Source organism: Ambystoma mexicanum, chromosome 1p (assembly GCF_040938575.1).
Source record: "Ambystoma mexicanum isolate Mex_15411 chromosome 1p, UKY_AmexF1_1, whole genome shotgun sequence".
In the NCBI taxonomy this organism is placed as follows: domain Eukaryota; kingdom Metazoa; phylum Chordata; class Amphibia; order Caudata; family Ambystomatidae; genus Ambystoma; species Ambystoma mexicanum.
The window spans coordinates 161,572,049-161,595,238 of NC_090921.1; positions in this window are offsets into that span (position 1 = coordinate 161,572,049).

Sequence of the window (23,190 nt, forward strand, 5' to 3'; positions counted from 1 at the left end):
GGTCTTTGAAATTGGGGTGCCTTGCCAGATAGCGATAGAGCAAAGGAAAGCACCACAGACCATGCTCATCGTTAGAAATACATTTCCATTTTGGAAGGAGAATTTGGGAAAAGTGCAGGACCATTTGTGGACCAGCAATCCTCATGATGTGGGGCAGCTAAAGACTGTTGGAGCAGTGAAGATAGAAGATAAAATGGAAACCCGGTGTGATATTACCATGGGTTAAGCAGTACCCCATGTCTAGAGGTGCGGACAAAGGGGTTTACGAGATCATTATGGTGTTGTTGAAGCAAGGCATACTGAAAACTTCTGTGTCCCCATGTAATTCAACTATCTACCCTGTGGAGAATGCAAGGGGCTCCAGTTGGAGGATGGTCCAGGATTTGCGCCCCGTCAATATTATTGAGGCCGAATTTCTGGTAGTACCGAATTCTGCCACCATTCTCTGTAACATCTCTAATGGGTCGACCCACCTCACGTAATTCTTAAAAAAATAATTTTTCGCTGTTCCCTTACATCCCGATTCTCAGTACCTCACAGTGTTTACGTATCATGGTCAGAGATTCGAGCACATGAAGTTGCCCCAGAGGTACTGCAGATCTCCGAGTGTCTTTAACAGGGTGGTTCAAATGGATTTGGGGAATTTGCACATGTCCAGTACCGTAAACCAGTACATGGGTGATCTATTAGTCTGTAGCACTTCAGTGGAGAAGTGTCAAGGAGAATCAATAACGCTCCTCATCCTGCTTGCAGAGAAGGTGTACAAAGAGGACAAAGAAAAATTGCAGTACTGGCAGACAGAGGTAGAATATCTGTAGCAAATAATATCGCCTGCAGGAAGAAAGGTAATGCCAGAGAGCGTCACTACAGTTCACAGTACGCTTCAGTCAGTCACAGTGAAACAGATGCAGCAGTTTTTGGGGCTTTGTACCTATTGTAGATCGCGGAGCTTTGATTACTCGAGTTATGCAAGGCCCCTACTACAGGGACTCAATGAAGCACAGAAGGGGAAAGGTCCGATTGAGTGGTCATAGGAAATGGGGACTTGCTTTTGGGAACTCAAGGCTGCGATCAGCAATGCTCCGGTCTTGGCAAACCCGAATGACAAGAAGCCATTCTTTCTGTTTTCCCATTCAAATGGGCAGGTGATGACAGAAGTCCGGGCCCAGCACGCATTGCTAGGCCACAAACCTTTAGCATACTACAGCAGACTCCTAGACCCAGTGATGCAGAGACATTCCCTTGTAAGCAAGCTTTAGCGGCAGCAGAGTTTGTGATTCAAACGTCTTCCAACATTACTATGGGTTGCCCAGTGACACTGTATGTGGAGCATGCAGTTTTTGTGATTTTAGAGAAATGTAATTCCACATTAATCACTCAGAGAGTTTCAGGGTATGAGGTAATTTTGTGAAATTCATCGATTCATCCCACTGCCGAGCCAGTGCAGCCTGAGGCTATTGTTCATAATCGTGCCACATATGAGGGTGAAGAGGAAGAGAAAGGCAATGTGAAAGAAGATGAATGTAGGGGTGGGGGGTAAGGTGAGTTTTGTTGATGGGTAATCAACCAGGAGAGGGGAGAGATGCATAGAGGTGCAGCTGTCATGGGTCTTGTGGATGGGGAGTACCGCGTCAGACTGAAGATACGCTTGCCTTCTCCTTACTCTATGAAAGGGGCGGAACTAGCAGCACTACTAGAGGTGCTAGAAATGAGTAAGGGGAAGGCAGTCACTGTTTATTCTGACTCAGCGTACGTCACCTCCAACGTCCAATCTGGGTAATTGAGATGGCAGAGAAGAGGGTTTAGGAGGTCTGACGGGGCCACTGTCCAGCATGCTGCACTGCTATCCCAATTAATTGAAGCGCTAACCTTGCCAGTGGAAATAGGGTTAGTTAAATGTGTGGCCGATACTAAGCGCACTAATTCAATAGCTCTTGGGAATGAGGCCGCAGACAAGGTGTCGAAGGCAACAGCATATTTACCTTTAACAGATTCCCTGAAAATGGCAACCGTATCCTAACAGATACAGCTACCAGTCCCGTACACTGCAGTCCTGGTGCTCCAGATAATAGAAATGCAAGGGAAAGCCCCTAGAGAAGAACATGAGCTCTGGAAAATGAAAGTATGTGTTCTCTCACCCACAGATTTGCTTTTGAGACAGGAGGTGACAGGGAAGGTAGTAGTGCCTGTAGAGCTACTTCTCTTGGTTCTAGAGCAACTACGCTACCAATTGCATACTTCTTGATGACAAACCACAGCAGAGCTTCAGGAGGACTGGTTTATCCCAACTTACAAGAGCTGTTAAGTAGATTTGTAGGGAATTGTGTAGTGTGAAAGGGGTTAAATCCAAGAAATACCATGAAGTCGTGAGTGGGTTCTTGCCCAGGCCCTCTGGTCCATTCAAGGAGCTCCACATCGATTTTGTGGACATGATCACGAGGTGCCGTAACTTCAGATATCTAATTGTTGTTGCTTGTCCATTCTCCCAGTGGCTTGAGGTTGGTCCCTGTGTACATCCTGATGCTAAATCAGCAGCAAGGTTTCTGGTGAGGGAGGTGTTTCCGCAGTGGGGAATTTGTGAATTATTAAAATCCGATAATGGAACCCACTTCTTTAATGCTTTGCTCACAGAAATCACTTCGCTGTTAGGACTAAAGCATAGGTTGTGCTTGTTGTGCCACCCACAGGCCAACAGGATTATGGAGAGGCTCAATGGGGACCTTAGCCAAAGGCCAGATTAGCCAAACTGTGTGCAGAATTGAATAAATTGTGGTTTGGTTGCCTTCACTGGTACTATTTTATGTACAAAAACATTGAGGGAGGGACCACCACTTGAGCCCTCACAAAATCAGGACTGGGCGTAGATTACATACACCACTCTCACCTACACACATGGTATCAGACACACACAAGACTGCAGCGGTCCCAGGAGAGGAGTTTAGGGAGTATTTTAGGGAGTATCTTAAGGCATTAAAGAAAAGTGTTAAGACTATCTTCACAGGTTGTTTCTTCTCACCAACAGACAACAGGAGAAAACGGCGAGACTACCGATGATCAGCACAAGACACAGCTTCTCTCAAGGGACCGCATCTACATCCGTACCTTCGTGCATCATTGGAACAAGCAGCATTTCCATGGGCCACACCAAATCTATGTGAATCCGACTGCCATGAAGGTGGAGGGCAACAACAATTGGATTCACATTAGTGACACTCTAGGGGATACTGGCAGCCCTCCACTGGCACAGGAGAAAGCATAAAAGTTAAGTTTGCCCTAAGGATTCACTGTTCATTTCAGTGCAAAGGGGGGATGAGGATAGAGATCTGGAATTTAAATAATTTTGTCTACGAATAAAGAGATGTTTAGATTTGTAAATTTTTTGAAAATGAATATTGTTATGGTTTCTATGGTCCTTGTGTCATCATGTCTGAAGATGACAGCTAGTGTAGTGTCTTGTTTTTTAAATTCGAGGGGAAAAGGTTAGGAGTAAAAAGAAATGTTAACAATGATCTCTTTGTTAATGATGATGATGAATCAGATCCCAGAATGAATGCACATGGTTTGGCAGCGGATAATATATGGTAGAGCCATAAGAAAAATATGGGGCAGTTAGGAGAAATCATTTGCAATATGTGACGTGACTCAAGGAGCTAGAAAAACCTGTTAAGATACACACATTTACCCATTATTCTCTGTGTTTTAAGGGCAATGGCACGGCGTCTGTTGGCACACATGGGAACTGCATCTGCGCGCTTCACATCACAGATATGGCTGGAGGTACAGCTGCTCTTCTTGATAACTTTTGTACCTGTGGACAGTATGTATATAGGCAGTTGTCTCCAGCCTTACAAGGTATGAGCAGTCTCTCACTTCTTCATGTGCCCATTCTTATCATCCCAGAGTCGACCCGATTTTGGCCCGCCCAAAGCCCAAAGTTACATCTGTGCCCCTTGTGTCCTCCTCATCACATTATATGGACAAATCAAAGACGGTGATTGACGGTGAAAAATCATGAACAATTGCAAAATAGGAGAAGATCTAACTACCTTTCAGCAGTAACATTACAAGTTATAGCAGACATTGCTGATTGTATCAGCTGTTTAGCCACACCAAGACCTTCTTCACATCCCTCCTGGCAGCTGGTGCCCAAGCAGCGGCCAATGCCAAATGGCTCCAAGTGACCAGGTATGAACTATTACTCTTCATGAACACTTCTGAGTCAGCATTCAGTGCCAATAGGGAAGAATTGAATGCACTCAGGCTTATGACTTTGCAAAACTGGTGTTTACTCAACCTCCTCGCAGCAATGAAGGGCGGAGTATGCCAGAAAATCAGGAGTACCTGTTGTACGTTTGTGCCTCCCAATGATGCCGAGAACGGTACCCAGATGTTCTCAAAACCTTCTTTATCAGGATTAGCGTCCTCACCAGATGTGCTTGATGATGCTTCTGGACATCTCCCCTTCTTCTTTTTCTCCTTTTTCTTTCTGGCAGTCCATATGCCGGTGAAAAGATAGGGTCTGCCCCTGTTGGAGCCCACCGTGCTTGGTTGGATAAACAACCCAGGCAAAGTGGACTTTCTGGGAGGCAGCCTTTGTGGGGAAAAAGCCTTAAAGGCACAAAAAAACTCGAGAGTGCTGCCGAAGGTGTAGTTTCGGCAAGCAACAGGTGGGTGGTATCCTGTCTCACTCTATGGTGCCCCTTAGGATGGGCCTCTAGGACCCTGTGCAAACCGCTCTGGAAAGATGGACATAGAGCAGGGAATAACGTGTGCTTTTCTCTTTATTCTTTTACATTCTGCCGCAAATGCTGCAAATCCCCTTTTGCGCATGCACGAGCATTCGCAAGTCTCATTGGTTCCCTCTGGCGTGACGAGGCTCCTTGTCACGCCAGGTTAACCGTGTCTGTGCGGGACACATCTCCCCCTTCACGGGCAAACAGAAAACCTCTTTACTCCCAGGTGGCTTCACATCTCTTCACTAAGTCTTATGGGCCTTGTGATGCACCGCTTGGGCCTCAACGACACCTCTGCCACTCCTTCCCTGACCTCAATTGAACACCTTCCGCAGCAGTCTCCTCGTCCTCACATTCTTTCTCCCCCTCTCGGTAGAGTCGGAATTGTGACATGTTTTGGTGATCACTCGCCCCGGGGACCTGACAGTCACCATAGACCCTTTCATCTGCGTGATGACGCAGGGATCAGGATCAAACAAGAGCTCGGTGTGCCCACAAAATCTAGATTACAATATTTTCAAGTGTGACATTGGATCCTGGCCCCACCAATAAAGTCTGCCGCGGTAAAAGATCTAACACCCTTAGAAGACTTTGTAACTCATGACCCAGAGATCTAAGCCCTCATATCCAACTTGCAGAAATGTATGGGGGAAGGCATAACTAATAAGGTGGCAAGAAACCCTGGTGGCAGAGCTCTCCAATAAAGATTGGGGAAAACGGTAGAAAGCAATACCCAAACTCACAAAATCTATCCAAATCCGAGAGTTTTGGTATAAATTAATGTTCAATGGCATTATACCCCGGCTCGCCTAAAGAAAATGCAACCAAAACTATCCGATGAAGTTTGGAGGGAGTACGGACGGGTGGGGAACTGGGAACATATATGGTGGAGCTGCCCGGTGCTTACACAGTTTTGGGATGGAGTGAATAAACATATGTGTGGAATATTTCCTTCTCTAAATTCAAGATCCCAACATACATGCCTTTTGGTGCTGATTGAGGAAGACTTTAGGTGGCAACCAAAGCCAACACAGAAGGCATATGTAATGATATCCTTGGCCACACTGCTAGTTATTGCACAAAAATGGAAGGTGAAAGAATCCCAGAATGGCTTTCCAAAGTGTGGAACTTTCTAGCGATGGAATGGATGATGTACTCTCTACAAGGGTAACAATCAGCTTTCTCTGCAGACTGATTGCTTTCTTGCATCAGGACTACAATATTGTGTACTGTCCCAGAATGTACTCATGCTGGACAATGCTTTACTTTAGTCGGCCATAACAACTAATGTATAATTGATGATATAAGTTATACAATAGTACTGATACATCTGCTAAATAGGCTGGGAGGGGTGAGGTGAAATTTAAGTTAAGTGGAACTCGGGGGGATGGGTTGGGGGTTGAAGAAAAGTTATATATGAGAAATGCCAATAAAAATAAATTATAAAAAGAATCTGGACTCTGACTTCCATTCTTGCTTCCGACACACGAGAACTAAATCTCCCAATTGCAGTGTTGACCACTTTACTCCCCTCTACTCATCAGCATACCTTTTCATCTCCTGTTTCTTTGTTGGGTCATCATTCTGGGGCCCCTTCAGGTCTGTTTCTCGGAAGTCCCCTCTAAGGGCCAATCAGGCTTTCACTTTGCTCTGAAACACCAGTTCCGCTCGCCAATTATCTGTTGTTACATATGGTGAGTTCTGATAATCCCAGAGCATGCTGCACAGTGCCTGGTTCAGCAACCTCTGACTCAATACATTCTGTTGTAGCTCTTTTTTCAAACTTGTCATAAACCTTTCTATCATCCCGTTGGCTTGTGGCCACAGGGGTGTAATTTTTCTATTACATATGCCCATGTGGCTGATGAATCGGGCAAACTCCCAACTGCTGAACGGAGGCCCGTTGTCTGACTTGAGCGTCTCAGGAATGCCCTGCACTGAGAATATGATGTTCAACTCAGGGATGACAGTGCTGGTTGCTGTGGATGAGATCATCTGTACCAGAGGGAATAGAGAGAATTTGTCCATGATCGCCTTCCAGTATTTCTCTCCACCAAACGGTCCAAAGAAGTCGATCGTGACATGTGTCCATGGTGCCTCGGGCCTTAGTGGCTCTGGATTATTGGGCTTTGACGTGCACTGACACAGATGGCATCCTTTCACGGTATCTTCCATCATGGAGTTAATCTCTGGGAATCGTATCTTTCATCTGACGCTTGGTGGCCACCTGACCACAATGCCCTTCATGTGCCAGGTCCACTACTTGCTGTCATAGGTCTGTGGGTATAACGATTCGCCTTCCACACATCACGAGACCCTCTACAGTGACTGACAACTCATCTTTCGCTTGCTTGAAAGCCAGCATTTCTTGCCTCACAGCCTCTTGGTCTCTTTGGGTGTGTTCTAACTCGGTGTCCCTCCATCTTCGCGACATAATGAGCTCTTTCACTTTCTGCAGTATCCGATCGCTCATGGTGTGGACTCTCACCTTGCTACCTTGCTCGTCATGAGTTGATTTGGTGGTCCCCGCTGAGTGAAGAAGTTTATGTATTCCTCCGCCATGGACGAGCCATGATCGTGTTTCACAAGCGGGTGCCTTCAAATTAAATCCGCAGGATTGTATTCCTTGCCCGGCTCGTGGAAGATGGTGAAGTTGAAATCATGTAGTCTTAGTCCGCACCTTTTAATCCTAAGAGCCATTTTGCACTGCAGGTTTCTGTAGATTGTGACCAATGCCTGATGGTCGGTCCCCGCTGTGAATGATTTACCCAGGAGGAACATCAGGAATTGCTCACACGCCCAGACGACTGCCAGCCCCTCCTTTCCAGCTGTGAATATTTCTTTTCGCCATCCGTCAGACTCTTGGACGCATAGACAACGATGGCCTTTGGACTGTCTCTGCCAGGTCTATGCTGTGCTAGGATGGCTCCCAAGCCGATCGGGCTTGCGTCAATGAACTCAGTGCCTTTTGCTGGGTTGAAATAGGCCATACACTCAGCTGATCCAATGTCTCTCTTGACCTGGCTGAACACCCTCTCGCAGGCTTGGTCCCACTGAAATGTGTCCCCCTGCTTGGTGAGTTCTCTTAGCGGTGCACTAGTGGTGGCAAAGTTTCTCAGATACCTACTACAGTAGCTTGCCATCCCCATAAATGACTTTACGTCGCTCACATCTTGCGGGCGAAATGTTTTCGATCGCTGCGACTTTCCCCGGGTCGGGCTCTTTCCTTCATGCGAGACCAAAGAATTTGAGATTCCGTTTGTGAATTGCACACTTCTCAGCATTCAGCATCAGCCCCCCCGGGAGAGAGCTAAGCATACCTGGTGTAGTGCCTAGTCACATTGTTCGAGGTTTGCTCCAAAAACCAAGATGTCGTCGCTATAGTTTATTTTATCACACAATGAGACATCAGGTTACTACTCAAAATTACTTTTGTCGCTAAAGTTGAAACAGTTCTTTATATGCCGAATGACTCTCCGGAGGCTCTCTTGGAAAATCTCAGCAGCTGACGATATCCCACATCTTAATCTCTTATATCTGAATAGGCCTTTGTATGTTGCAAACATGGGTATGCACCGCAACGGCTCATCTAGCTGGATCTGGTGATACCTCTTGTACAGGTCAAGTTTCATGAATACCTTGGCTCTATTTAGCATGCCGATCATGTCGTCCAGATGCATGGCGGGGTATCTCTCTCGTTGAATTGCTTTGTTGGCCTGGCGCATGTCCACACAGAGCCTGATTTTTTCAAAAGATTTTCCTCTATCTTCCCTGTCTCCCCATGATTTCCATCCTCCCTATTTCTCCCGCTACTCTCCACGCTCTCTCCCTTTTCTCCTCCCCTCCCCCTCCTTTCTTCTTCCTTATCAAATGCAAATTGTTCCACGTGCTGTTTTCCTGGTTTGAATCAGGTATACTGTTATTGCTTCTATGTTCCTTGTTTGTTGTTTTCGGGTTGTTAAACTGTAAAGCACTTTGGATTAAAGCGCTATATAAATAATAATAAAATACAAATACAAATACAAATACAAAAGACCCTTGCTTGGGTACCGCGAGACCCATGGGGTGGCGCCCCAAACTTGTTCTATGATGTATTCCCTCAGCAGACTCTGTATCTCTTTCTCTACTTGCAGCGTCTGGTGGATGGGTATCCGCTGGGGGTGTTGTGCCACTGGAAGTATTGACTTGCCTTTGTGTAAGGTGACTGGGTCCCCTTTCAAGCAACCCAGTCCTTTGACTAATTCTAGGAATCGTTGCACCACTCACACTTTGTGCTGCATGGAGTATGTCACAGCTGCTATCTTCATTTCAAGGGCTGTTGGTCGAACTAACAGATTACTTCTAGGCACTTCCCCTTGAAGAACGTGCAGCTCTGGCATGGCTTTTCTCCCTTTGTAATTCAGGAGCGTCGAGAACTTCCCATGATTCCAAACTGGACCTCGGGCAGCCCACTGGAATATCCTCAGCTCTAAGGGTTCTAACTCTGGCGGGTGTGCCATCTTGCGAAATTCAGATATGCACATGATGTTTAGCGTTGGCTCCCGTGTCAATGACAAACTGCCGGGGTACTGACCCACTTGGATGTCGATATCTCTGTATGGGGAAATCACTATGTCGCTTATCATGTATGCATATTCATGTGGGTCCCTCTCTCGCTCTGGTGGAGGCGATGGTGACCGTCGGGTAATTTGCCAAGCATGACTGACCAGGTCTCTTCTCACATTGGTATCTTTTCTGGGCCCCGGGGGACGTAAACTATACTCCTGTCTCGCCCCACTGGGACCACTTCCTTGCGCCCTGTTTGGCCGCACGTTGCATACTATCGCCATGTGGTTTTTACGTCCACAATAGATGCAGCTCTTTCCAAACGCAGGGCACTGTGTTCCTTCTTCATGGGGAAAAGGCAGACCACACCTGTAACTCTTTCCAGTGGTGCTATACCTTCTTGTCGGGCGTGACCACTTCCGCCACTTCTCCTGCCTTGACTGACATAGTACACTTGCTCTTTCACCTGTCCTTTGCCAGTCTCTATCTGCGTAGCTTGTGAGTCTGCTCTCACTATCGTCTATGCCATCTGGAGAATGGTGGCCGCCAGAGGGAGCGGTTCCCGGACTAGTTTCTTTCTGAAGGTAGATGACACCCTCCAATGATCCTTCGTCGAATGGCCTCCTCATTCGAGAATTAGTGAAAGTCACTGTGAGCCACTAACTTGCGCAGTTGAATCGCGAAGGCATCATTGGACTCACCAGTCATTTGACAGGCCGTGTTGAAAGTGTGTTTCTCGTGGTCTATGTTGCGCTGGGGGTCGAAGTACGTACACAACAATTCTCTAAGTCCTTCATACATCTTGACCTCTTCAGGCTGGAATGTGGGGATGAGATCTTAAACTTTGTCCCCAAAGAGGTTGATGAGTATTCTTCTGGCAAACTTGTCGGGGGCTTTTTCATCATACGCGGCCATGTAATTTTCAAATCTCCTTAGCTATCTCTCTCATCTTTGTCGTAGGGCTTGTTGATCGCCATGTCAAATGGGCCTGGTCGCAGGAAGGCAGTGGCACTGGGCCCTTCATCCTCGGAAGCGTCACTTGCCTGCCTCTGGCTGTCTTGCTGTACATCATCCCCAGGCTTCGTGCTGCAATCAGGTGCTTCTCAGCTGCACACTTTTGTTGAAGGGTGCAGGGTGTTCACCAGGGATCAGTTTTTCTTGTCTCTTTACCTCTGATTTTATTATTATTATCATTTATTTCTAAATGGGGTGCAGCAAAATCCCATCCTCATCGCCAGTTATCCTGTCTCACTCTGTGGTGCCCCTTAGGATGGGCCTCTAGGCCCCTGTGCGTGCTACGCTGGAATGAGGGCCACGGGGCCAGGAATAATGCATGCTTTTCTCTTTATTCTTTTACATTCTGCCACGAACGCGGCAAATCCCCTTTTGCGCATGGGCAAGTCTCATTGGTTCCTTCCGGCGTTATGAGGCTCCTCGTCATGCCAGGTTAACCGTGTCCAAGATAGCTGGTAGCAAAGGACCAGAACTATATAGTGGGTCCATAGAGGGCCCAAGGGATACTCTTCTAGTGCATGGAATCAAGATTCTATTTTTTAGCCTCTCCAGGCTATTTTGCTAACCCAATGGCCTCGCGCAGACTCCGGCCATGCCTGAACGAACAGCTGCTGGTGGCCACGCCTGCGTCGAAAGCTTTATTGCACGAGACACATACCACCTCCACTGTCCTTCAGAGCACACACTGATTAAACACTACCCGCCAGGCTCTGCATCCAGCCTCCAAACGCTTCTATGTGGTTTCACCTCTACAACTGTTCAATTGTTATGGTGGACTGTCTGGCGGTGGCAATTTCACCTTTGCCATATCATCATTTTCTTTCTTCTTATAATGAGAGGGTTCTTCCCCCTTAGTCCTGTCTCTGCATGAAATTGCTAAGTTGAGCAAACAGTTGACTAAGAACATTGCGGAGGTGAAACCACTCAAGTCCCATCTAAGGACTGACTGATCACTATGCCCAATCTAAAGACTCTTCCCCTACTGAATCCTAGGGAACCTTATTTATTTATTTATTTATTTATTGCATTTATTACTCGCCCAAACCCTTGGGTACCACGGCGATGTTACAGACAGCTTGGTTAAAACATTTCTTGGACTTTGCCAATCGGGCGCAGTGCATGTGAATACAAAATAATCATACACGAAGACATTAAATGCAGGGTTTCAGTACAATGATATTTCCTGAAGCATGGAGGGGGATTTTTTAGTCTTGGTTAAATAGCCACGTTTTCAGGGATTTCTTGAAGCCTGAGAACGTTTGCTCATTTTTGATGGGGAGGGGAAGAGTGTTCCAATATGTGGGTGCGAGGTATTGGAAACTTTGTCCAACAACCTTGCCCAACAGGAGAGGTTTTCAAGGGAGCGAGGAATTCTAAAAAGTTCCGAACCCTGCAAAGCTGACTCCCAGTTTCTAGAGTGAACAGTCCAGGACAATTCTTGGGATGTGTTGTCTGATTTAATCATGGTCTTGGAAGCGGGTGGAGCTGACTGCCATTATCAGGTAATTTATTTCGGATACATGTGAACACTGCGGGGGGAAAATCCCGATTCCCAAAATGTTGAATTTCTTTTTCTTTATGCACCCCACACAGCTCCCCCGCCCATTCTCCCCTCAAATCATATATTACCCACTCCCCACATATAATTGCGCTGAAATGCTCAGTCCAAATTTGGGATTTTGGGCTGCGAAATTTTGGGGCGATATCTTTTATTTCAGTAGCAAAGGAGTGTTAAGATGTTAAACAATTACAGTGAAATAATGAGGACAGCATATTTGTTCAATGGTAGAAATGCAACCAGTTTATATTATGCTGTATGTAATTAGTTCAAGTTATGTGTGCATTAGTCTAGGCAAAGTATATATACAAGGCACCATTGTGACTTCATTTCATTCCAGTTTGAGATTCGAGAGATCGAAGGTTCTGAAAGGCAGTTGAGTTGATTCTCCGTGGCGGAGCCTGCTGCCGCATGTTTATACTGAATAAACATTTCGTTTGATGTTACGTGTGACGGCGCTTAATTTAACATTGGCGACGAGGATGGGATTCATCTTAGAAAAGGTTTGAAGGTCATACCACCTGGTGGTATCAGGCCTACACTGGTAAATTTAGCTCATCAAGGACATTTGGGTATGGCTGGCACAAAGAGACAGATTAGAGAGTCCTATTGGTGGCCGGGAATTGATGGGGAAGTTGACAGGTGTGTTAGAGATTGTTATGATTGTATAAGGAGTGATAAAACCAAGGTTGTAAGAGTTGCACCCATGAAACCAGTAAGTGTTCCCTCTGAGCCTTGGAAGAAGGTGGCGGTAGACTTAATAGGCCCTTTACAAGACTTGGGGGGGGACCTCAAATACCTAATAGTTATGGTAGATTATCACACTAAGTGGATTGAGTACAGGGCTATTAGAGAAGCTACAACCGAACAGATGATTGCATTCTTTGAAGATATCTTTTACAAGGAAGGCTTTCCAACAGAATTGATATCGGACAATGGTGTCCAATTCACTTCATGTAAAATAATGGAGTTTTTCAGGAAGTATGGTATAAGACATTATAGAACGGCCCTTTATCACCCTAGAGCTAATGGACTTGTAGAAAGAGCGAACAGGTTTATAAAGGGAGGGTTACAACTGGCCATGGCTGCAAGGTTAGATTGGAAGAAACTTCTAAGAGAAATGATTTGGGGCTATTGTATCACACCGCATACTGTAACCAAGATTTCTCCCTTTATGTCTCTTAAAGGGAGGCAACCGGGATCTCAATTGTGTCCAGGGTGGTTGAATTTGGATAAGTCAGTCAACATTGATAGAAGTAAGATTGTGACATTAATCAAGGAGGCTCAAAGTGGTTATGAAAACAGGTTCAATTCTGACAAGAAATGTAAGAGGTTGGATGTGAAGGAAGGTGAGTGGGTGTATATAAGGAATCCCAGATTGTCACCTAAGTGCACTGTTAGCAAGTTCGTAGGGCCAAAAAGAATAGCTAAGGTAAGAAACAATGTGGTGATTTTAGAAGGAGGAGAATGTTGGTCAATGTCAAGTTTAGTAAAGAGTAATTTCAATGAAGATCTTCCAGAGTGTGAGAGTCAAGATAGTATTATAGAAAGAACACAGGATTCAGGGAACAACAGTGTTGAGCCAGAGAATAGTGATGAAGGTACTAGGAGAACAAGGAGCAAACCTTCATGGTTGAGAGATTATGTTGAGTAAAACTTTGTGTTTGAAGGAGGGAGATGTGTTAAGATGTTAAACAATTACAGTGAAATAATGAGGACAGCATATTTGTTCAATGGTAGAAATGCAACCAGTTTATATTATGCTGTATGTAATTAGTTCAAGTTATGTGTGCATTAGTCTAGGCAAAGTATATATACAAGGCACCATTGTGACTTCATTTCATTCCAGTTTGAGATTCGAGAGATCGAAGGTTCTGAAAGGCAGTTGAGTTGATTCTCCGTGGCGGAGCCTGCTGCCGCATGTTTATACTGAATAAACATTTCGTTTGATGTTACGTGTGACGGCGCTTAATTTAACAAGGAGCTTTGCAATCTGGGAGGTAGAATTCTCTGCAATTGTAAGCACTGTGATAGGGAATATGGGCGTGGGGCACCTGGTACAAAAATCGGCGTCATGTCGCAGTCGCAGCGGTTACGCCAGACAGGGTTTACTCAGCCTGTCATGCTTCCGAAATTGAAAATACTAAAATCCATAAGTAAAATTTTAAAAGTGGTGTTTGTGCTCTGTCAATGGTCAATCAGGTATAGGGAGACTGCAAGGGATGGCGGGGCTTACACAGCTGATGGCGCAGTTCCTTTAACTCACAGGGGAGGCACTCGGCCCCATGACCACAATCACCAAGGCGACTGCGTACTCACAGAGGCGTGATATCACAGTGGCTCATTAAGAACAGTCTTCACTCGGCATGCGATTGGCCATGCCTCATTAAGGATGATCATTCGTTTATGCTGAGGAGCAAAGGGCTCATTAAGAACACCTCACCCAGTGGTGGCCTGGGGATTCCACTCCCGTGCATTATTGGCAGCTGTCACCGCCCATCACCCCCACAAGACCCAATTTTTTTTTCATGGCCTTGTTGATGGATTTTGCATTGATAAATACCGTTGAAAGCAAGTGTGCAGTATCTGCTTTGGCCCATCCAGGTGTGGTATGCAGTGGCATGGACATACAGTGCCACAATCACACGTGGCCCTTTGAAGCATCTGGCCATACGGATGCTGGATTATTTCCAGCCAGGAATCAAAACTCGTCTATTTCTTTTTAATTAACCTTACCACTCTGACACACACACATGGATGCGTGAGGAAGTCCCTTCTCGCCCAAGGAACAGGCTGGGTCGATGTCATTCCTCGTGGATCTCGCCGTAAGAATGCAGTGGATGTTTTAATTTATATGTTCCATTTTATTTTGAGTATTCATTGGGTAAACCTACCTCCGGAAAGTGGCAGAGCGCCATACACATAGGGTTGCAGCCAGTCACCAAACGACCAGAGAAGGGGTTCCACCATGCCATGGGCACCCAAAAAGCTGAAGTGGACTTTCAATGAGGTTGGCGGAAAATCTGAGAATCGCGCTTTCCATTGAGCGGCTTTAGAAGTACCGAAAAAAGGCCAGAGCTGCACTACAGGAATATAAAGTAACATTAAATAATATAGGATGTTATATTACAATAATTGCTTTTTAAGATTATTAAATCTTTCCTGCTACAATTATGCGTAAAGTTTTGTGCTATGAACCTTTATTAAAATCACAAAGGTTAGGTTAAGGCTCAGGAGGATAGCTCAGGAGCAACTCACTCTTGGAAGCAAGAAGATGCAGAGCAACACAGGTTCGATCGCCGTTCCGCGCTTTGCTAATTTGGGATTTCCCTACCGAAATGGAACTAAGGATGCCCCACGGTTTCCAAATAATTCAATTTCAATACTAAGGGGGTTTCCTTCCACAAGCTTTCAAGTCTCGCTATGTACACTCACCTCTCCAAGGATGAGCGTCTGTCCACCTCTGCTATCCATTGGCTCAGTCTCGGGCATTCCGCAGAAACCCAGGACGCTGCGCTTAATGTTTTGACGTGCCCCAATGTCACCCCCAGAAAAGTTTTTTCGTGGTTCATGAACCCGGTATTTACCCAGATCCCTAGCAGGGCCAATTTTGGTTCGAGTGGCACTGAGTGCCCAATGTAGCAGACCGTTTATGCAGGCATTTCTCCAGAAGACCCGGATCTTTACACAGTCCCACAGTATATGATAAAAGGGGCCGCCCTCCTGTCCACATCTAAGACATGCATCCCTCCCCACGATGCCCCACTTGGCCAGTGCGGAGCAGGAGTAGTACACCCAGTGGAGAATCTGGAATTGTATTAGTCGCAGCCTGAGCGCGAATCCCACCTCTCTTGGAAACATTAAGGCCCCACCCACTCTTCGGGTTCTAGTCGACCAACATCCCTTACTCATCTTTCCTTCAAGTGGGTCAGTTCCCTGGCCCCATAGGCTGTGATCACCTGGTATAATGTAGACGTTACTTGGACTTAGACTTGGAGGGGATTCCTTTTGGGAACAGATTAGCCTCCAGGGGTGAACTCCTCGGGACAGCTCCAAGAGAGGGAAATTGAGCATGCATTGAGCACCCATAGCATGTGTAATTTGTATATATCGAAACCGTCGGCACTCCTGCACCACATTTGCTATGGTGGCTATCCCATTTGCCTCCCAGCACCTATGATGTCCCACTTTTAGCAGTTCTGTCAGGTGTGTTATATCCCAAATGGGCTGGTTAAGGGTTAGTCTAACCAGCCCCACCCAATGTCCAAATGTGCTTCGGCCCCTATTTGACAAGTGTGCCATGTCAACCCGAGGGCCGCTATGTCCTTCTCCCCCTTGTACAGTACCTAGCTAGGCGTCCTTCCCTTCATCCTCCTTAGCTCAAGCGCAATGTGAGGGAGGGGCGGGACGCCATGCAACCAGTCGTTTACCGCCCCCAATTGTGCCGCCCAGTAACACCTGCGCAGGTTGGGCAGGCCTATGCCCCCTTCCCATACCGACCTCTGAAGCGTCTTTAATGCCACTCGCGGTTGCTTCCCCCCTACAGCAGGCCACTCAGGGATCCCTCAATTTACATAAATGTTTGTTTGGGGATTGGGAGCGTGGCATTCTGCAAGACGTAAAGGAATTTGGGAAGAGTTAGTACCGGTAATCACATTTCCTCCTCTGTCGCTCGCTCACTCGCAAGCTCTCCGACCTTCTTTCATCACGCAGGTCGCACTACAGCATCCCGGATTCACTAAGCCTCACTTGACTCACCGGGTACTCTATCTTCGTGTGCGCTTCTCCACTTCGGTCTGTCTTTCACTGCTGCACCCTTTCCTGGTTCGGCAGGAGCCTCGTTCTGGGCATCCGACACCTCGGGTTACCGGAGCGGGAGTTCTCTTGACTCCAGGAGGTTGGAGCCGAACCCTGACACCACAGACCTTTCCGACAACGCCAGCCACACTCTGCTTCTCCCTGCTTTGTCCTCCGACTTCTCAGTCTGCAAGCAGCTTCCCTCCTTCATCACCTGACTCTTCGCCTTCCTTATTAGCATCACTTGAGCAGGCCTTTTATACCGCCCCTTTGCCTCCAAGTGCAGGACATTCACATTGAATTCACTTCGGTCTTGGTACTCGGCATCCCTCTTCCTCTTCCCAGTACCAGAGTGGTGTGTGTTTGAGCTAATAAAGGATTAATGGAAGTTCCTCACTGGTCTCTTCCTCGTCTCAGTACCAGAGTGGTATACACTGGGAGATGGTTTTCTAACACAATAGGGAAGGGATTGGATATATCCCATAAAACTTGGGGGACATTTAATTCCTGATTAAAGGGAAATGGGGGATACCGTGTCTCACCCAAGGGTGTCTCATTACCACTCCCCAAGACTCCTCCTCTCAGTTGACCCTCCCTCGCATATCCTTCACCAGGGTCAGGAACCAAGAGCAAAGGCCTTTCCCTGGCCACTAGGGGGGAGGATATTTTAGGGAACGAAGTGAGGACACCCTCAGATTCCTCACACCAGCTAATCACAAAGCTCTCCCACAATATTTCTGTGTGCATTAAACAAAATCGAAATCTGGGGCCAGATTACAGAAACTTTGCACCAGTGCAAGTGCAAGTTTGCATGGTATTAGCAGCAGGGCAAAGTTTGCCCTATTTCTCAAAACACTGGGACATATTAGAAAACCATTGCACCATGACATGTGCAATTTGGCATGTATAAGCACCAGGACACAAATTTCCATAGTGCCAAAAAAGATACATTTTCAATGCATTTTTGCACCAGGGCAAAGTTTTTATTTTGTTTTTTTTTTAAAGACTTTCATTTTCAAGAAAGCAAGGTTGGCAATGCAAATGCATACAAAATCAAACCCAAATCAAAACCAAAAACAAATGCAGGGTGAATCACGAGAATGCAGAAGAAATGCATCTGTAAGGAGCTATCATCGCCAAGCATAGCCAACAATGGAAAATACCAGATCGATTTGATCACTGCTCACCCGAAAATACGGCAAACGGATATTCCGAATCCAAAAATGCAGGCGAGCAGTGATTACATAGATCACACATCTATGGTTCCATGGCTCAATCCCACCCTTGCTACGGCAGGTGATATCCCCAACCTTGAGCTCCTTATTGGTGTAAGGAGAGCAGGGGACACCCCTGTAACTCCTGATCCGAGGTTGCAGTATAACGGGGCATCAACATTTTAGTTTGATACAAAATGTGCAGTAAACCTATATATTCAGGTTTTTTTCTATGTTTTTTGTAGTGATACCGGACATACTCAAGTCCTCAGGTTAGTACATACGCAAAACCCCAACTCAGTCCTAGAACAGAGTTCTCCCAGCATCAGACCAGATTACCAATCACCTCCAGATGTATCATCAGGAGAGAACAGAGTGTCTAGACTAGGGGTCAAATCAATGAGAAAAATGTAAGCATCTGTAGTTGGAAAGTTCGAAGAGGGAACTTCTCACAGAACTCATGGAGAGAGAGCCAGGCCTTAAATATGACTAGGTAGATGGCCCAGGGAGGTGACACAAATCTTCTCCACCGAGGCTCTCTCCCAAATGGTATACCACCAAATGTCGATTGGTGGACCTTCAGTGGATTTCCAGCAATGAGCCAGTGTGATCCGAGCTGCCAGCAGCAGGTGGCTGATCAGAGTTGCTACTGAACCCTTCAGAGGATAGACAGATTCTACTGTCTCACCCAGCAAGACCACCAATGGATCCATCGGCAACTGCGAACCAGTAATCTCTTATCAGGGCCAATTCCTCCTTCCAAAATGTACAGGCCTTCCCACAAGCCCACCAGAGATGCAAGTAATCACCCTTGTGCCCACAGCCTCTCCAGCATTGGGGGGAGATAGCCTCATTAATCCCATTAAGACTAGTTGGATACATGTACCATCTAAATAAGATTTAGTACGCATTTTCTTTGTCAGACAACGGGAGGCCTAGTGGCCCTCACCCTTATCATTCTCCAGGACTACTCAGAAACGGATTGTTCCAAAGCCCTCTCCCATTGTGAAATGTAAGCGAGCTTCACAGGTGGGTCTGACTTATCCAGCAATTTGTGCAATTTAGTGATATTCTTCTTAAGACATCCCTCCTTCATTGTAAACTTGGGCGCCGTGTGGGAGCGTGTCCCAGCCCCGTGTTTAACCCAGCTCCTAAGTCGACAGTAACATAATTAGTCAGTGTTAGAGATATTAAATGAAATCTTATATTCCTTGAAAGTAAGCAGGGTATCTCTGTAGTATAGTTGACTCAAATGAGTAAGCCCACCCCTGCTCCATTCCCAAAAGGCCCCCCAGTTAAACCAGCGGAGAAGTCGGGATTACCAATGACTGGTGCAAAGGGGCCCATCCCACTCGGTACCCACCACAACCTGACAGCCTTATCCCAGGAGGAGAGTGATACCAACGTGGAGGACAGGAGAGCACCAGTTTGAGCATCCTTCCAAGGTGTGACAGGCATTGTAGTGTCAGTTTAGGGGCTGACTGCTCAATATCAACCCAATGCAACATGGCAATACCATTGTGCCACTCCAGTATGTGTGATAGATTCGCCACCAAAAGGTAGTTGTGGAGGATGGGCAGAGCCACACCTCCATTGTATTTGTCAGCATGGAGAGCTTGTCTGCTCACCCACAGCTTTCAATCAGACCAAACAAATGTCATCATTTTTAAATGTAGGACCCAGATAGCGGAGCGTAGAATCATAACCGGAAGGTCCACCCCGTGATACTGGTAAGGCGATGAGATTCATTTTGATAGCCATAATGCAACCCATCCAAGAGATTTCCTGATTCCCCCACCATGTTAGGTCATCACCCAGCTTCCTGAATAAGGAGGGAATATTGGCCAGATATAGAAAAGTCAGTTTCAACTTATCCCCAAAGTAATCCAGCTCACTCTCGCTCCAGGTAAACAGGGACTCACTTTTGATCCAGGCCTTTTCATCTGAAGATTCTGAAACATTCAATCCCATGGATTTATCTAGGTTTATCAGGAAACCCGAAGCACGTTCAAACTTCCCTAGTTCTACCATCAAAGCTGACAGCGATGAGCAAGTGTGCGACAACATCAATAAGCCATGATCTGCATATAAGACTGCCTTATGTTCAGCGCGCCGGTGGAGATACCACTAATTCCAGGATTAGTCCAAAATCGATTGGCTCAGGGTTTCATTACTAGAGTGCAAATCAGGGGGGACAAGTGGCAACCCTGTCGAGGTACTCAAGTACCCCTGGAGATCGGTATAAAGCAAGAATAGAGTCCATTAAAACAAATCCTCATTTTGAGAACCTTGTAACAGGTCATCCCTAGGGCAATACAATTGGACCCAAACGCCTGGAGCGTCAAGGAAATAAACCTCCAATGGGATTGACATTGGGATTTTACACCTATGGCCAATCTCCACTATATTTATAGTTCTCCTAATATTGTTGTACGTACTTCAGTTAACAATATATCCAGTCTGACGAGTCCCCATCAGCCTTGAAGCCATCACATTTGAAAACATCTTGGCATATGTGTTAAGGAGTGAAATCAGGTAGTAATAATCACAAAATGTGGTATACTTACCTGACTTAAGGCTCAAAGACAACAGGCAGTCCCTCACAACCTCAGACCGCACAATATAATTAAATAGTCCAGTGAGGGGGCCAATCAGATAGGCCTTAAACATTTTGTAAAACACCAGTGTGAACCCATCTGGACCCATGTGTCACGCTCACCTCACCTTCCATCTCGCATCATGCACAGGCACCTAAGGCATACAGGGGTCACACTACATTCACACTACCTGCAGCCTCCCGTTCTACTTTTCACGGCGGGAGGGTATCACATGAGCAGATTCACCCCCGGGGCCGCCGCATCTGCATTCGGGCACACAAACACAGCATGCGCTCATGGAACTCCCTGCTCCTACGTTGGCATCTCCCATGGCGCCTGCAAGATGGTATTCGCGGACAGCCGCTTCCGCTATCAGTGACATGGAACTTGCGCTCACGTGTCTCCCTCGCGAGTCACGTGATGCGCTTACCTGTTTCCCTTGCGGGTCACGTGACACGGAGGCGTCCTCTATTTAAACATTGAACGCCCGCAAATCCTTGCTTCACAGCTGTTCACAAGAACTCTGTACGGCGATCAAGACTTACCTGTTTCACGGATTTACGACTCGGAATTCTCCACGGACTTGCTCTGGTTTTGCTCTTTGGTTTGCTACCTCGACGGATCATCTGACCTCGGATTGTAACTCGGACTGCTTTGGATTACCCTTCTTGGATTTGACGTTTCTCTGTCTTTACTACATCAGATCTTCAGGTCTCTGGTTCTGGTCCATCTGAACTCTACAGGCGGGTCGGCTGGGGCTTGCACCCAGGCCATTGCTTCTCGACCTTCTGTCATCGGGGAACCAGCTCACGTGCCCCTCCCACGGAACAATACACCAAGCCCCAGGGGGTACGGCCACTCCATCTCCCTGACTAGGTAAGCGGTTGTTATATATCCAAGTTTTCCTACTTGTACTGTGCTCATCTGGTGCTAATTAACGCTTTCCCTTGCAGCAGTCTTGGGGTTATCAACGTTCCACGGTTCCGGACTTCGAGGATCACCCACCTGTGGCTTCAATGATTGCATAGGGAATAATCTTTTATTCTCTCTCTGCGAGACTTGTGGACGGAGGTATTCATACTCTTCACGACAATCAAGAAACCTGACACCATGTCCTTCTGGTTGAGAAGGGCAATAATCGCCTTTTCAATATTTTCTTTCATGACCGGAACACCAATTGGTCGTGCAGCGCCTGAGAGAGCCTGGGGAGCGATGCAGAAGTTATGTAAATGTTGATTTATACCATGCACCGCTAACACCAATGAGCAGCCTCCAGGCACTCACGTGGCTCTACAAGAGAGGAGGGCTGGGTGTGTTAGTGGGGATAGGATGATAGGATAGGTTCAAAACCAGGAGAAACTGGCATCTGTCAGCGTGGTCTTACATGTGGGAGTTGGTTCAGGAGGCCCTGTGTGTTGTGACTGTATGGGTAGGACTCAATGCCTCAGGATTGTGTTTGTATTTGTGTTGGTGTGTGTGTTGTGTGGTGTTAGGGTGGGGTTGTGGTGGTGCACACTGGTTAGTTGTATCCATAACAGTCCAGAGTCGAGGATGGCTGTTAGGTGTATGACTATCCAATGTGTTGGTGTGTATTTGTGTAGTGTTGATGGATTTATGGACTATGTGCCGGGGAGTTCCCCCTACTGTTGTTTCCAGACTCTCACAGAGGTGAAAGGGTGCGAACATTAGATTAATCCTTGGTGTTTTTATGTGTAGTGTGGCTAGCTCCTAGTCCTGTGTAATGTCATTGGTTATGCTGGAGGAGCAGGAAGGGGAAATAGGTTAGTAGGTCTGTCGGTTTGTTGAATCCTCTGGTGTGGGTCTTTGGTTGCTGCTGGACGGTATCTACTGGTACCTTGGTTGTGGTTTGTTGGCCCATCTCACCCTCCTTTCCAGGGCAGGAGCTGACTTCCTCTGCAGTTTGATGGCAGATCGACGGTTGTACCTAGTGTGTTCCTGGTTACTCGTTCCAGTTAGTTGTGGCCTGTTGTCTGGCTGGCTGCTGAATGGGTGTGCAGTTGGGGTTACAATAGATAGACAAGGTGGTGCTCGCCCTGGTGGCCCTCGTTGTATGGGTGAGCCAGTTTGGGTGATGCTTAAGTTTTAATGCTTTACCGGTCTAAGTTTTCCTTGGTGCATAATGCACTCACGGAATATCCCTAAACTGTCCGATTGGTTGGTCAGCCTACTCTTCATTGAACACTCTAGTTGTTGAGCATTGCTAGGGTTGGAGGGTTGCAGCGTGAGTGGGGTGTGGTGTTCTTGACCTCTATGAAATTTCCACTGTTATCTGTGACCGTGTTCCCCAGTGTGTCTCTTTTCATCCGCAATATTACTGCTGCCGATGTGCCATTGCAGCTGTCATTGTCCGTTGAGTAACCAGGTTTTGAGTTGTTTCCTGAAGGTGATGTGGACTTTGTGTTTCTTATTTCTTTGGGCATGGTGTTCCAAAGGTTAGCAATTAGACGTGAGAATGCTGTTCCTCAGAATTTCCTTTTTTTTAAAAAATCATTTATTTTTATTAACATTTTCAATATAACAAACAATGATTTAACCCAAACAACTCCCCTAATCAGTGCTGAACCTCCCCCAGCCCACAAGTTCCAGCATGGTACAGATTAACAAATCACATCAATGAAGCCAAGAGATAAATTCAGTTGATTCCCAGGATTCGGAGGTGTGAGGGCAGTATCGAAGTTATAGTCACTGTGTAAAAATGTAAGTACTTCCGC